This window comes from Lonchura striata, chromosome 12 (assembly GCF_050655825.1).
Source record: "Lonchura striata isolate lonStrDom1 chromosome 12, ASM5065582v1, whole genome shotgun sequence".
Taxonomy (NCBI): Eukaryota; Metazoa; Chordata; class Aves; order Passeriformes; family Estrildidae; genus Lonchura; species Lonchura striata.
Genome location: NC_140714.1, coordinates 124,965 through 141,748, shown reverse-complemented (window position 1 = coordinate 141,748; position 16,784 = coordinate 124,965). Strand labels below are relative to the sequence as shown.

Below are 16,784 nucleotides of genomic sequence, written 5' to 3'. Positions count from 1 at the left end.
TTAAGTGTTCAGGCATAGCCTGCTGTATCTCTGCCCACTGCAGCACCAGCCAGGAATTCCTGATAACTTTTTACTGAATGCATTAAGATATTTTTTCTGCATAAATGAGTAGGTCTGTGACATCAAGAGTTTCTCTTTACTTTGCAGTACTTTATTATCCTATTATCGCTATTTGCAAACATCTGTGCTCAGCACTTCCTTCCTTGAAATACTAAATGTTCATAAAACCTAACCACCAGCCATACACTCAGTAAACGGCTGTATGCACTAATGTGGAATTAAAACCATTATTTGGGTGATTTATTTTAAGCAGATAAGTTACAAAGGAGCAGATAAAAATTACAGGCTGCTTATTTTCCTTTTTCCTCTGCTGCTGTAACACTTTCAGTGATTAGCTGGCATTTTAAAGTGTGTTTGGGTGTTGGGGAGGGTTTTTGGGTTTTGTTTTTTGGGTTATTTTTTTTTTTGACTCTCAGGCAAACAGGCAACCCACCAAAACTGAAAGCTGGAAAGTGAAGTATTTTTTACAGCTGGAATCTCGGCTTAGACTAAACGTCTTCCTTTTCCTGTTTTGTTCAGGGCTCTCAAATATATTTGTTCTCGGTATCTGGCGCTCTCATTGCTACACATTCTTCCCAGCTGGAGATCAGAAGCAGCGGCGAAGGAGGCCGGGAACAGAGAACGGAGCACTCTTTTGTGCGCCCATGTCCAGCGATAACACTTTTTGGCCACCCCAACCCTGCGTCTTGCCGACCGGCGGGCGCACGCTGCTGCCTCTCCGGCGAGCGCAGCCGCCGCGCATCGCTCCGTGCCGGGCAGCACCCGCCCGGCGCCGCCGCCGGGCGCGGCCCAGCCGTAAGGGCGGGGCGGGCAGCGGGGCCCCGCCGGTCGCTGCGGTGCTTCCGTCGGAGCCGTGTCCGCTTCCGCCCCGTGCTGCCGCTCTTCTCGCGGCTGGCGGCAGCACCCTAGGACCCCGACCAAGTAAGCGCATCCCCGCGGGTGGCCACGGGCCTCGGGATGTTTCCTGCCCGCCGTGCCGGCGTCCCCCCCGGGGCAGAGGAGGGGGCGAGGAGGGGCCTGGCACTGCGCCGGGCGGGGGTCGCTCCGCGTTCCGCTCCCCGCCGTGGTTCTGCCCCGGCCGCTCGCCCCCTTCGTGGCCGTGTCTGCGCTCGGTGGGGAGCCTTGGGGCTGGAGCAGGGTTGTGGCCCGCGGGCAGAACGCCTGCCCCGGGCGCATGGCTGCTCGCACGCTGCCGCCGCGGCTGCGGCTCCTCCCGGGCGAGGGGCAGGCCCTGGCCGCCAGTGACGCGCGCAGTGCCGTGGGCTGTGTTTACTGAATGGGCTGGGGTCAGAGCTTTGTGCTACCATGAGATGCTTTCTGCCATCTCATTTCCCCCCTTAAATCCTATCAGCAAACTAATACAACCAAGCTTCCGTCTCTCGCATTAGAGAGCCTGGGGACCTTGGTAAATAGTACAAATAGATGATATGAAGTGCTCTAAAAAAAAAAAAAAAAAGGTCTCTGCTTATCATCGCGTGCATCATTTTTGAATGGGTTTAATACTCTCCACTGAAAGAAATACAGGAGCTGTAAGTGTAAAAAATTATCTATCAGAGGAAATTCGCTGTAGGTGTGGGTCGCTGATAGACCAGGAGATAGAAAAGTAGGAGATTTGGTAAGTAAAGTAATTCAAGTCTTCAGGAGTAAGCAGGGAATTAAACAAAGACAGCTTGCATTTTGCCACCCACAGCACTCAGGAGAAATAAAAAAAAATAATGAAACAGACTATTAAAATTAAGTTCAAGAAAATTATAGGGCCATATTCTGAGTAATGGTCTGAAAAATAACCACTGATGTTAGCAGCTTTATGAATAGTAATATGATGTAGCAATAACTACAAGCTCCTTTGGCATTTAAAAGTAATATGAATAGTAGCAATAACTCATGCACCAGTTTACATCTGTGGCATGTTTTGTTTGGACTGCCCATGACCCTCATGGGCACGATGCCCTAAGGATCCTGAAGGTGATCAGTGGCAATGGGAAATACAAGATAAGAAGAAAGTTTAGAACAGTAAAAGAAGCAAAAAACGAAAATGGGGTAAATGAAACTAAATATATATGGTGATACTGAGGCCAAGTGATGGGTTTGAAGTCAGGGAAAAAGAAACATGCCTTAGAACATATCATCGAAACAGAAGGTATGAGTCCAGTATCATGTGAATGGGATGAGGGCAATGGAATATATGAATGACAGCTCCACATTTTTCAGTTTTCTACCTCCAGGGGTGAAAACTTGTGGATTGGCTGAGAAGGACAATCCCTGCACCATCAGCTTGAGAAGGTGGATACTTAGGCTGACTTTCCCTCTAGCTCACAGCAAAACCCCCCAAAATTGCCTCTCTGAAAATAAAAGGAGGAAGCTGTAGTTTGACCTTGTCACTTACTTTAGCCCTGACACCAGGTGTTAGAGCAGAGGTGTGCATTGCAGGATTTTTTTCACTTATATTCTATGCCACATATTAATGTTTTTAGCAGCTGTGGCAGTTTATAATTGTTCTGTTGTAAAACTATAGGCCTCTAGTACTAATAGTAGCGGCTGAATTAATAATGATTATAGATAGAAGGACTACGCCTTTGAATGAATGCTGATTGTTAAGTGCCTTCCCTGACTCAAGTCCTGAGCTGTCAAAAGTGGATTTGCAGTGTGTAAGCGCTGAAAGGCTGAATGCGGTTCAGTAGGAGACTGTGGTTACTGCCTTGGTCCTTGCACTCCAGCATCTGCCTCTGGAGTATGAATGGTCATGGTCGACACAACCACACAACCACTTGATTTCATCCAGACTCTGAGGAAGGGGTTAAGGAAAGAGGGTTGGGGAGCCTGAGAGTTTCAGAACACCATCCTTTTTAATCCTTCAGTGCTCTATATGCAGGTGTATGAGTGAGATGCATTATACAGGTAATCCTTCACACATGGCTCATTCATTCATACCTCTTAAGTTGATGCGGTGCTTAGGAAATAATGCCAGAAAATCAGCTGATACAGCTCACGTTATAAGTGGCATTCCAAAAGCTTCCAGCTTTTGAATGAAATGAAGAGCATGGGAAATCTGTAACACAGGACTTCTAATTTACATTGGCTTTATACAGTTATGAGGCTTAGGTTTACATTTTCGTGACTGTTTGATATGTGGCATTTGTTATTGGCCTCTCCAGAATACGACTGATGATGGAACTACGTGTGTTTGGAAATGTACATTTCAAAAGCCATAAAACAGGTCTTGTTAATGTAATTTTAATTTTCCTTGCTTCCTCACACAGCGTCTGTCAGCTGCCAAGTAAAGAAGATAAGCCTGTCCACACAAAAGTCTTAGTAGCCAGTAAAGGTAAGAATACATTAGATGCTTGGTACATCATGGGTATTTGTTTCAAGTTTTTGAAGTTTCAAATGCAAATCTACTTCTACATTCCAAATCTGGTATCTCCTACTTATCTAATTTCTTTGTGTACTGTAGAAGACTGTGCAGCTGCAGGTCTGTATAATCCCTTATTAGCAAGAATACTATACTTCAGTTTACAACTGGAGGATGTCTCTTTAATATCAAATTTCAGATTTATGTCCTGCATTGGCTTTGGCATTACTTCTTACTATGAATGTTAGCACTATAACCGTGCAGTTGCTGTGTGCCAGTTTTTATAGGTCAGGGCAGCTGTATTGGACCTTTCTTGAATACGCATGCCATTCTTGCAACATGCCTCTTGTGAATGTGAAATAAGCAAAATTCTGGAATATGTGCACTTAAATAGCCAGTAAATCTAGAACCCATGGATGGCTGAATTCCAAATTACTTGAATCTCACACTTCAATGTATGCTTTTCTTTCATTATAGGGATGTGCTGCCTGGAGCAGAGAGGAGGTCAGGAAAACCAAGACAAAAGAAAGGAAAGAAAATGCACGCATCACACTCCCCATGCTCTCCTGATAAGGAAGACAGGAAAACTACAGGCAACTGTCATGGAGAAGGCTGAGATGGTCTGCAGATTTTTTCATCTCTGTTGGTAATCTCTCTTCCTACATCTCACAAGCCCCTGCCCCTCAAGACTGGGACTGGGGGAGTTCGTAACAGCCATTGAAAATGAAGATCAGGTTTGGGACCATGCGAGGAGCCTGGATGTACCAGAAGTTCATGGGACGCAATCAGTAGCATTCCGTGGTCCTGAGGGAGTTGGCTGATGTAGTTGCCAGGCCATTCTCAATGATATTTGAAAAGTCTCATGGCAGACAGCTAAAATCCCCAGTGACTGAAAAAAGGAAAATATTACATGCATTTTTAAAAAGGCTAAAAACAAGGACTATGGGAACTGCTCTCCAGTCAGCCTCACCTTCTTGCATGCTAAGAACATGGAGCAGATCCCCCTGGAAGACAAGTCAAAACATTTGGGGTACAGAGAGGCAGTTAAAGACAGCCAACATGACTTCACCAATGGCAAATTGTATATGACTGATCTAGAAGCTGCATTAGAGTACAGTGGAGTAGCTGCATTAGTGAACAGTGGAAAAGCTATGAACGTCATCTACCTGGGCTTCTCTAACTCCACTGGCTTGGGCCTCCCAGCATTGTAACTGCTATATTGGAGGGATACGGGTCTGATGAATGGACCATTAGCAACCTGATCTAGTGAAAGATGTCACTGCCATAGCAGGCCCCTTCCAACTTAAGCCATTCTACGATTCTATGATTTACTGTTACTCCAGACTTATGGTCTGAGATCAAGACTGGTGATGAAATAGTAATAATGTGAAAAGTCAGGTTCTTGAAATGAGCTTTACAATCTCTGAGGCTGGTCAGTTCAAGCCTTGCAGATTGGGATTTTTTGTTATATGCTGTCTGTGATCTTCTGAAAGTGTTTCCTAAATATATTAGAAATGCTTCTGGTAAATGCTGTAGTTTCCTAATTTTTTCCAGTTTCCTTGCTGGTATTAGGTGTCATAGCAAGGAAAGGCAGCTTCCTTACATGTAGGCAGTACTGTGAAACAAGGAAAATAACCCTTTGGGCCATCCAGTCTAATTCAGAGAGTTTTACTTTTTTTTTTTTCCCCATCCCAGTTTTTTGTTGATTTTGTTTGTTTGTTTTTTTTTTTTTTTTCAATTTTGTTCTGCACCCTTCCTTTCCTCCCTGTATCCTCTCTGCTCCCACTCCATCCTGCCTCTCATCATCTGTCCCTGGTGCTCCCATCCCACAGCTAGAAGGGTCTGTGAGCACAAATGCCTGCAGCGTTCTGCGGGGGCATCAGCAGCAGCGTTGTAGGGAAGGGATGAGCCAACTGCTGCCTCCGTGTCGTGGGGTGGCCCAGTGGCCTGTGACAGTGGAGCTGGGGAGGATCTTCAGGCTGCCTGGGGGGTGCTGCCCTTTCTTGTTGCAGCAGAGTCCCTTTCTGGGGACATGTACACGTGGAAATTGCTTTAATAATGCAGTGCACTGCTGTTCAGGGACTCGTTTTGTGCCTGCTTTGGGGGTGAGGAAAAAAGGCTGGGAGATGGGGTGGAGGCCTGGGGGCTCAGATCTCATTTGGGGAGCCCCAACATCAGTGGGAGAGCCATGCTGCAGTGGAGGAGCAGGTGAGTGGAGAATGAGGGGGAGTCGTGCTGGGTGCCCTCCCCCAGAAGGACCCAAAGCTGCCAGAAGATTCACAGGGAGGGATGAGTATAGAATACCAAAACCTATCAAGTTTTTCTTTGTTATATATATTGACAATCTAAATTTATTTATAAATTCATTTTCTAATAAACCCTCTCTATCTCCTGTATTATGTACAGGAATATAAGAAACTTGGACATGATATGACATTATTTGAAAATAATGCCATAATTATTTGATATAGGAAAGAAACAATCAAGTGCCTGAAACCATAAGAAAAACTGCCGGCGCTGAAGGGAATAGGGCGCTCTGGCAACTTTTGCGTTCCTTCTCTGCCTGTCCCTAAAGCGCGTCGCAGCCCCGGGCTGAGCTGGGCGGCAGTGCTGCCGCCTTGTGGGCAAAGAGTGGTACTGCAGCCCCCCGAGCCAGCGCCCTGCCCCTCGCCGCTGGGTGACGGGGTGATGTCTGCTCTCAGCAAAGGCTCTTTATTATTCCTCTGTCAGATTTCCCTTAGCGCCGGCCAGGAAAGGCGAGGGTTTGGATTAGGAATTCTGCAAGCAGGGCCTCTGTGACCACTGGCTTCCTGTGTGTGTGTGTGTCAGTGAGCCAAAATCAAGAGCAAAGGTTGGTTTGGTTTCAAGAACTTAAAGTAACTTTAAAACAAAATAAATCAACTCTTTCTCTTTTTTAAAATTTTATTTTAGATGCTGGACAATGCCTCTCTGGATGTGTGCTGAGCTGAGCTCTTGCTGTGGACTGTGTGGCCCTAATTGCTGCAGGTTCCCATTCTTACTGGGGAATTGGAAATAATTATTATTTGGGCCACCGAGATGTTTTCTCAAACCTTTCCCATTTTTCTGCCTTTTAGTGGTAGATCTTCTCTTTCTGCCTTTGAATTTTACAGCGATTTTCTGATGTCATTCAACTACCCAAATTCCTTGCAGCTCCTGGAGCAGAGAGAAGCTTCTGTGGCCGACATTCAGTTGGAGAATGATACTGTGTATCCCACCTCTTTAATACACTTAACTGCTGTTTATATCTTGGTGTGTAGGCTTAGTTGATCCTTTTTCAACTGAAACTGGCAGGCTTAACTCACCTGAATTACCAAACCATAATTTAGATAGCTGAGTTTTTTAAAAGAAGAAAACAACCATGCTTTTTTGTCTGTGGGCTTTATTGGTATTGCTCCTTAATTGAGCCAGACCTTTAAGTAATGATGTGGGTACCTTCTAGAACAGTGTTCAATATATTTAGCACTCTCTCATGAGACCCTTGGGCCCAAATTTTTCCATTGCTGAATTAAATACAGGTCCAAGCTGATGGTGTCCCGTGCATCTGTTGTTCATTGTTCTGTTTGTGATGTTCATTTCATCTGAATGCAGAGTTGGGCTTTTTGGGCAGATAATGCCCCTCAAACCACGAGGCTCGTTTAACCCTTGTACTCTACTTTATGAAGACATGGGTGGGTAAGGACTTTGTCTTATTGCTGTACTAGGGAATAGCATTCAGGAAGTTCCTACAATATTCACATTGAAGTCAAAATGTTCAAGGGTATCGGTGTGATGGTTCTTGGGGGTGAATCTTACTCCAAGCAGTCTGTAGTGTGGTAGCGCAGGACATGAAAAAGCAGGGTGTGAGGGACAGGGCTGGTAGGAAGAGCGAGGTGTTTCATGCTGGCAGCTGTGTTTGGTGTTTTCAGAGCCAAAGCAGATTCATTTGTTTCTGGTGCATTGAAACAGAATCCAAACCTTAGAAAGTATTTATTTGTGCTTTATTTGTATTTAAGTTGTGCAGCACTTGTTCCCTTGCACCCGCAGTTCATTGTGGAAAAGATTTATTTTTTGTGAACATATGTTGTCATGGCTGGTGCAGTGAAAAGCAGAGGAGCTCCTGGTAAGATCATCTTGGTGGGAGTGTGAGTGCCAGCCAAAGTGACTGTTAGCATGATACAGCTTTCCACTACTGAACTATACACACATGGCCAAACTTCTGGTCTGGAACACATTTTTATAGTTTGTTTGTAAAGTCATGGAAAACGAGGATTTATAATACAAATGCTGACAAGCCCTGAATATTCAGTGAATAAAATTCACCATCAAATGCAAAACCAATTAATTTTTTGGTGAGTAAATATAATACAAGTATTTGTTTGTAGTGATTTTAGTAATTTTAATTTTTGTGGTTTAACTGTAATTTGGGGTAAGATTGTACAAGTTTTAAGAGTTTATGTTCCGTGTAAATTTTTTGATTTACAATTTAAAGTTTGTAAAGTATAAGGTTACTTTGTAAAGTATAGGGTTAGGCACGTAGAAAATGGATTTTTAGAATTGGTGACCAATGAACTTAGTGTATTTGATGAGTGGTTTTAGTTAGTGTTACTTAAATGTTTTGTTTTGGTTGTGGAACTATTTATCTTGAGGTCATTTTAGTCTTTTTTAAATAAGGTTTGACAGAGTGAGTGGGAATCTCATGTGATTTATTTCTTGTGGAACCATAAGTATAACTTTAGCTTATGAAATTTCTAGGACTACTTTATTGCCTATTTACTAAGTCTTGTACTTCAGTAGGATTTTCTAACTCTGATTTTGAAATCAATTAAGAAAAATGAAAAGACGAAGGAGGTAGAGAAGTTATCTCCTTATAGGAAAAAAAGGGTTTAATATGGAATCTGCTTTGTCTAATGTTGCGTGGGGCGTTTCCGCGGGGCTCGGCAGCAGAAGAGCACGGAGCCGTACGCGCTGAAGGTGAGGCGGCGCCGCACGCAGGGAGCCGAGCTGAGCGGAACGGAGCGAGCGGCTCCGAGTTCAGCCGAGCCGAGCCCGGCTGCGCCGAAGAGGCGAAGCCAGCCGAGTTTAGCCGAAAGTAGCCGAAGCTGGCCGAGGATCCGAGTCCAGCCGAACGGAGCCGAGCTCTGCCGAGGGCAGCCGCCCGGGCAGAGCGGGGCGCCGGGGCGGAGCCGGGGCGCTGGGAGGGATCCCCCTCCTGTCCCTCTCTCTCCCGCTCCATGCTCCTGCCCGTATTCCCCTCAGTTGCCTCTCTTTCCCCCGTTTCCGTGTCCCCCCCAAACCCGGCTCCTTCCTGTCCTGTCCCTGCCCCGCTGCTCCGTTCCATTCCCCCTCTCTCCCTCCTCTGTGCCCCGTCCCTCTTCCCTCCCCTGCCGGCCTTTAAATCTGGATTATAAATCCGAATGTGAATATAAATATGAAAAATATAAAAATAAAACACATTGAAATGCAGTTTAAAATAAAAGGTTTTTTCTTTTGGTTCTTATGGGGTTAGAGGTAGGGCTTTTTGTTGGCGTTCTTTTCCGCGCGGGATGTTTCGGGAAATTTGCTACCGAGGACGTTCCAGAGGGGACGGGGCCCGTTCTTTTTGCCGCCTGCCCCGCCCGCGGCCCCGAGGCGAGCGGCGGCTCCCGGCGGTGGTGTGCGGCAGTGCTGCCGCCTTGTGGACAGAGAGCGGCACTGCAGCCCCCCAGCCAGCGCCCGGCAAAACCACCGAGACGGGGCGGGAGGGGCCAGAGCGGCCCCAAAACCACCGAGACGGGGCGGGAGGGGCGAGGGGCGGCAGCGAGCGGCGAGCGGGGCGGTGTCTGTGAGTGAGGGGAGGGCTGGAGGCGAAGGATGCCGGCGAAGGATGCCGGCGCCGACGGCGGCTTTCTGTCCCGCGCCGGCCGTCGTCCATGCCACGACGCGTTGCGAATTTCTGTCCCGCGCCGGCCGCCGTCCGTACCACAATGGTTAATCTCTCTCGTTTCTGGCGAATTTCTGGTTCATCTCTATGGTTGTACAGAACTTCCGGCTCATCTCTATGGTTTCTGGAAAACCTCCGGTTCGTCTCTATGGTATTATGGAACTTCCGGCTCATCTCTATGGTTTCTGGAGGACTACCGGTTCGTCTCTATGGTATTGTGGAACTTCCGGCTCTTCTCTATGGTTTTTGGAGGACTTCCGGTTCATCTCTATGGTATTATGGAACTTCCGGCTCATCTCTATGGTTTTTGGAGGACTTCCGTTTCGTCTCTATGGTATTATGGAACTTCCGGCTCATCTCTATGGTTTTTGGAGGACTTCCGTTTCGTCTCTATGGTATTATAGAACTTTCGGCTCGTCTCTATGCTCCTGGAGGACCTCCCATTCATCTCTATGGACCGTCTCTGTGGTCGCTCCTGCGCGTGCGCGGCCGCCATGAGGGATCGGATGCGGGAAATGTGCCAGGCGAGAGCCCCGAAAAATGGGGGAAAAAAGGGAAAAAACGGGAAAAACAGGCCAAAAAGCGGGAAAAGGTGCCCGGAAACGGGATGGGAGAACGCGGAAATGGCGGGAAAGTGGCCAAAAATGGGAAAAGAGACCAAAAATTGGGGAAGGGCGAAAATGGGTTCGGGGAGCTCGGAAATGGGGGGGAAGTGACCAAAGTCGGCGAAAGAGCCGAAAAGTGGGAAAAAGATCTGAAAATGTGGGAAAATCGCACAAAGAAACGGTTTAGGAGCCCAAAAATGCGGGAAAGGCAAAAAATGGGGAAAAGGCAAAAAAAAAAAAAAATGGGAATAGAGCCAAAAAATTCGGATCGGTGTGTGGAGAGTTTTGTGGATGAGTGGCTTCGGGACAGAGGCCATGACTACGTGCAGTTAGTGAAGCAGTAGCTGAAAACTGCAGAGTGCAGCAATACCGGATGTAGCAACAATATCACACGTCCTTGGGTGAGCTGGTTCCCAGCAGCAGAACGGTCAGCAAAGAGATAAGTGTAAGGGAAAACAAAGCAAGCGTAAAAAGCCCCAAAGGCGGGCTTGACCTGTTCTAGAGACACCAATGAGGAGCCTAAGTTTTGCAATATGCATGAGCTTCATTATAACGGGTATAACTGTACATGCGTGCTTAGAATAAACTGAAACTTATTAACATTATAAAATAGGCTTGTCTCCCGTCATTTTTCCACAGAAATGGTGATCTCGATGTGATGGGCGCCACGTTGGAGTGAGGAAAAAGAGTTCAGGTCCTGAATTGAAATAGAGTGCACCGTGCCCCAGGTGACTGCAGAGGCAAGCCTGGCCGATACGTGCTGCCGACGACCTCGGAGGGCTGCAACAGCGCTGACAATAGAGGTATGGAGAGGCAAGCAGCATATGATTTATTTACTGCATTCTTGCAGAAAAGGCAGATTAAAAACATTGATTTACATAAAGATCTGCCAAGGTTATTAACATATAGGTATGCTAAGGGGTTCTTTATAAATCCTCATACAGTACATAAGTTGTCTAAGTAGCGTAAGTTTAAAGATAAACTATAGTAAGACATTTTGGATGATGATAAGACAGCCAAAAAGCTAAAAAAGTTGTAAAAGGTAGTTCACAATGAGTTATTACAACATCAGGCAGAAAAAAAAGCTGCTGCACAAGCAACTTCTACACTAGAGAAGAATGAAAGTTATAGCAGAAAAAATTAATTACCTAGTATTTCCATGCCACCTGCTGTGTCTACAGTGGAGTTACCTCCATTGCGACCCGTGCCTGAGGACATGGAAACAGAGTCGCGTTGTGAGCCCACGGCTCCTCCAGCCCCCCCAAACAGAGATCACTGGTTTGTCACAGTTTGTCTGTCAGTAAATCAACCCCTAAGGCAAAGTCTGACCTAACAAAGGCTCTGGCCAGAGAGCAAAAAGAAGTTTAGGCAATTCTAACAAAAGAAAAACTAAACAAAGAAAATAAGCAAACTTTAGAACTAGCAGCAGAACTAGCTTATCCTATAATTTTTCAGCAGCAAGCGAGCAAAAGGTTAACAGCTCAAATTACACCGTTAGATTAAAAATTGTTGTCACAGTTGCAAGCTACAGTGAGTCAATTTAGAGTAACTAATAAACCAACTAAGCAAATATTAAATTATATTTAGAGTACTAATATATTGCTACCAAAAAATTATAAAAGTCTTGCTAAACTTATTTTGTCACCGCATCAGAAACTTTTATTTAGTGCACACTAGCAAGCAGAAGCTAATAAAGCTGTAGCTATGCAAAAGCAGCCTAAAGATCCTCTTCACAAAGTAACTATAGATAAATTGATAAGCTTAAGACCATATTTTCTCACTAAGGCACAAGCTATGCTAAAACCTAAAAAATGTCAAAAGGCAATGCAACTAACTCAACGAGCTATAGATCAAGTAAAAGACCCAAGAAGTTTACCAGCATATATAAAAATTAAGCAAAAAAAACCAAACCAACTTTTAAAGCATTTATTAATAAAGCAACAACAGCAATAAAAAAAACTAGAGTGCCTAAGTTTATACGTAAATCATTATTAAAGCATTATGCTTTACAAAAATGTAATACTTCTACAAGAAGTATATTAAATACATTAAAAACTAATTAAACTATAAAAAATACACTAAGAAAGATAACTAGTTACCAACAAAGCAACAAACATTTTTAGTTAAAACTATTAAAGTACTAAAGGAAAAGTTACAAAAGCAAGCAAAAGCATCACAAACACAAGTGTTAACTGCTCTTACACGCCTCCAAACATCAGTAACAACCCAAGAAAGTCCTCACGGCAGCCGTATAAAATGTTTCCATTCTGGTGGAGTTTTTTGTTTGTTTTGTTTGTTTTGTGTTTTTTTGGGGAATTAAAAAGATACCTTGTGTTCCTGGAATGTTGCATTCTACCTCTGTTGTTTTCCCAGTTAGTCTGGATCCTCTGCTTACATTTTTTCCTTCACTTATTAGATGTCGTGGATATGCTGGCTGTTCTGATGGAAGGCAGTGATGGCTTAGATGAAGAAATCGGGTTCTTTTTAAATGAAGATGTGATTATCCAAACATTTCCTTTCAGTGCTGTTGTCCCTGCTGCATTAGGAGCCAGGAATATACCGTTGCTTCAGTCTGAAAATGGAACAGGTACAGGTTTTTTTTATGTTTTATGTGTAATTTCTAGCAGTGGAGTGAAAGTGGCATCATTTCTACCCTCTTGCAATAATTTTTTACCATTTATCATTTTTTACCTTGAGGCACTTTATTATCTTCCCTGCAAGCAGAAGGAGGTGCAGATTCACGGTGTTTTGTGCTCAAGAGGGGCATTGAAGCTCTGTAGGTACTTCTGCCCTTTTTCCCTGACCCTAAAGAGAAGGGACACTGTGCCTGCATGGACAGTCTTGGTCTGGAAGTAGTTGGCCTCAGTAACACAGCGTTTTAAGGGCAGAGGAGAGGAGAGGTAGTTCCCATACCTGTAGGCAGCTCTTCCCGAGATCAGGGAGAGGGGACTGCATTCTTAAGTAGGAAATGGATGCGTTTCCCAAAGAAAACTTCAGAAATTAAGCTCCAGGGGCAAATACTGTGAGGTTCTACCACCTCCTTGAGGACAGCGTTAAAATCACAGGGGCATCAGCAGGGCTTGGAGCAGGACTGGCCAACCCCAGAGCACCTCACGAAGCCCTCTGTGTATATGTGGCAGTCGAGTAGCACCTGGGGGGTGCTGAAAGTCCCAGTTCTGACAGAAAATTCTGTTTAATTTGTACACGTTGGCTGGGTGTGCCCCCCAGTACAGCCGGGGTCTTCTCTGAGGTGGTGCCTGGCAGGGTCTCTCCCTGTTAAGGGCCGGGCGTGTTTTTGGCACAACACAGTGAAGGTGGATTATTTGCTTCAGCAAGAGCTGATGATGTCTGGAGGGTTTTTCAGGTACCTCAGCGGCCAGGAGCATGTGTCTAGGTCACTAGGAACACTTTTTGATCTCGTTCAGTTCTTTTCTGCATGAGGCTCTGTGGGCTGCTGGCAAGGCCCAAAGTAAGGAAGGTTGCCCCAGTGTCCGTGCTCATGTCAATAGTTTAATTTATTTGGCTTTTCTAGGAGCAGACGTCGTGGAGGACCTTGGTGCTGTTTACACTGGCCTCCTGCACTCTCCGAGAGAACCCCTTGCTCCCTGCGTGACGTTCCAGCTCTGTGACAAAGATCCCGAGTCCCTGAAAGCTGCTAAGTATCCTCAGCTCTACCAGTTTAACCGATACTATAGACTCTGGATGCCCAAGCAGTCCCAGGAACCTGTGGTATGGAATCCCTGAAGTCACTGAATTCTTGAGCCAGTATTCCTGTAAAATCCTCATAGTCGACAGAGGTTACATTTCCATCAGAAACAGCGTTTTTATTGAGGAGGTAATTCTGCATCTCTTGTTGATCGTGCTGGGGACACACGTTTGCTCCAGGGCTTTTCTCTGATGGCACAAGAGGTCTCTGTGGTGTTTGGGAGGCGATGCCAGGGCTCAGGGCTCATACAGAGACTCCTCACCGGGCACAGCAGAGCCTGGTGTGCGCTGTGGCCTCTGTTTACAGCACCTGGAGTTCCCCCAGGTGGGTGTAGGATCACAGGTCCCTGGGCTGGGTTTGGTGAGTTTTTCTCAGCTCAGCAGTGTGAACACTCCAGATGCCCCTGGGGACACTGCTGGGCAGCTCTGTTCTAGCAGGACTGCACGCCTGTGCTCCCAGAGCTTCAGTTCAGAGCTCATCTCAAAACAAAGGTGGCTGAAGAGATTTTTGTTTCATACTCATCACTGTTTTTCTCTTATGCTTTTTGTTTGGCTTTAAACAGTTTGAAAACCACAAGGAGGTAAGCCAAGAGCCTCCTGTGGCACCGGATTCTGTATTTGCCACTTTGCTGAAGGGAGCCTGGGAGAGAGGAAGCAGTACCTTCCTGGAAGATGGTGTTCAGACAAAGTGGAGAGACTTGGCTTCCCGGCTCCCCCCACCTGAGCAGCTTTTGTTGGGAGTAAAGCACGTGCTGCTGTACCCGAAATCCACAGTGGAGAACTTCAGCAGATAATACTGTAGTTATGCTTGTTTTACTTTGTGGCACAAGTTACAAATGACTTGGCTGCTAAAACTTAGGTTCCAGTGCTGTAGCTCTTTTTCCTCAACTCGGCTCCGAGGGTACGCAGCACTGTACAAAACTGCACCTAATTTGTAAAGAAATGTCAGTTCTGATTATTGAAGCCGGGCTTTATTCGGTTGAATCCCGAGTGTGTGCTGCCCCAGGTCCTTTGTACAAATAGCATACGGGGGGTGGGGGAACCAGAACTGCACATTCCTTGTGGTATGTATGGGGTTTTGAGGGGCGTTAAATAAAAAGGAGATGCAAAATGAGGGAATTGCTTTTAGATGTAACTATTCTTGTCCTAAAGGAGCAAGTGTGTGTGTGTTGAAAGAGCCGCAAGCCTTTTAGGGGCTGCAATTTGTGCGCAGTGGAATGAGGTGCCCTGAGGAAATGTGTGAGCCGGAGGGAGCCGAGGCCGGGCGGAGGGAGCCGAGGTGTGGGAATGGGCGAATGGAGGCGGGTACGGGCGGGAATAGCCGAGCGTGGCCGAAAGCAGCCGAAAGGGCCCGAGGAGGCGAGCGGAGCCGAGCTTTGCCGAGTTCAGCCGAGGCGAGCCGAGCTTTGCCGAAGAGGCGAATGGAGGCGAATGCGGCCGGAAATAGCCGAGCGTGGCCGAAAGTAGCCGAAGCTGGCCGAGGATCCGAGTCCAGCCGAACGGAGACGAGCCCTGCCGAGCGCAGCATCCCGGGCAGGGCGGGGCTGAGCCGGGGCGGAGCCGGGGCGCCGGGAGGATCCCCTCCTGTCCCTCTCTCTACCGCTCCATCCTCCTGCCCGTGTTCAGTTACCTCTCTTTCCCCCGTTTCCGTGTCCCCCCCAAACCCGGCTCCTTCCTATCCTGTCCCTGCCCCGCTACTCCGTTCCATTCCCCCTCTCTCCCTCCTCTGTGCCCCGTCCCTCTTCCCTCCCCTGCCGGCCTTTAAATCCGAATTATAAATCCGAATGTGAATATAAATATGAAAAATACAAAAATAAAATACATTGAAATGCAGTTTAAAAGAAAAGGTTTTTTCTTTTGGTTCTTGTTGGGTTAGAGGCAGGGTTTTTTTTTTTTTGTTGGCGTTCTTTTCCGCGCGAGATGTTTCGGGGCATTTGCTACCGAGGACGTTCCGCAGGGGACGGCGCCCGTTCTTTTTTGCCGCCGGCCCCGCCCGCGGCCCCGAGGCGAGCGGCGGCCCCCGGCGGTGGCGTGCGGCAGTGCTGCCGCCTTGTGGACAGAAAGGGGTACTGCAGCCCCCCAGCCAGCGCCCTGCAAAACCCGCCGAGACGGGGCGGGAGGGGCGAGGGGAGGGAGCGAGCGGCGAGCGGGGCGGTGTCTGTGAGTGAGGGGAGGGCTGGAGGCGGCTCCGCGGCGCCGGGGATGGCGGCGGCGCGAGCGGCTTCCTGTCCCTCTCCGGCCGACGTCCGTAACAAAACGCTTTGTGTCTTTCTGTCCTTCTCCAGACGCCGTCCGTACCATAACTATTTTGATACTTTCTGCCCCTGTACGGCCGCCGTCCGTACCATAACGAATTTGATACTTTTTGTCCCTGTACGGCCGCCTCCCGTACGAGAACGCAGTTTAGGCTTTTTGTTCCTATACGGCCGCCGTCCGTACCACAACGCATTTGATACTTTCTGTCCCTGTACGGCCGCCGTCCGTACCATAACGCATTTGATACTTTCTGTGCCTAGACGGCCGCCGTCCGTACGAGAACGCATTTTAGGATTTTTGTCCCTGTACGGCCGCCGTCCGTACCATAACGGATTTGATACTTTCTGTCCCTATACGGCCACCGTCCGTACCATAACGCATTTGATACTTTCTGTCCCTCTACGGCCGCCGTCCGTACGAGAACGCATTTGAGGATTTTTGTCCATATTCGGCCGCCGTCCGTACCACAACGCAATTTAGTATTTTGTCCATATACGGCCGCCGTCCGTACCACAACGCATTTGATACTTTCCGTCCCTGTACGGTCGCCGTCCGTACCACAACGCATTTTAGGATTTCTCTCCCTCTCTAGACGCCGTCCGTCCGAGAACGCAGTTGAGGCTTTTTATCCCTCGGAGGCCGCCGTCCGTACCGGAACGCTTTCTGCATTTCTGTCTCGCGCCGGCCGTCGTCCTCCACGCGTCGCGAGCCCGGCGCCGCCGTGATGGCGGAGGGCGGTGGGACCGGGCCCGGGCTCGCCCTGGAGGCGCTGGCACCGTTGGGACACCGGGGGAGGGCCGGGGACAACGGGGGAGGGCGGGCGGGAGCATCCGGAGTGGACCCGGTAACGGCACCGGGACCGGGAATGGGATTATTGGAGGGGGGG

At 47.5% G+C, this 16,784-nt stretch overlaps 1 long non-coding RNA gene across 2 annotated transcripts; it reads left to right on the top strand.

The window, feature by feature from the left end:
• The first annotated feature begins 898 nt into the window (after positions 1-898).
• Positions 899-15,475, top strand: LOC144247004 (uncharacterized). 2 transcript variants are annotated; one of them, XR_014958083.1, is made up of 7 exons: positions 899-981; positions 3,321-3,385; positions 3,890-9,856; positions 10,577-10,740; positions 12,354-12,524; positions 13,470-13,772; positions 14,206-15,475. It is a non-coding gene; the product is annotated as an uncharacterized LOC144247004 (long non-coding RNA). The 2 variants fall into 2 exon arrangements; XR_014958082.1 differs by having other exon boundaries at positions 3,890-9,924.
• Positions 15,476-16,784: the final 1,309 nt, after the last annotated feature.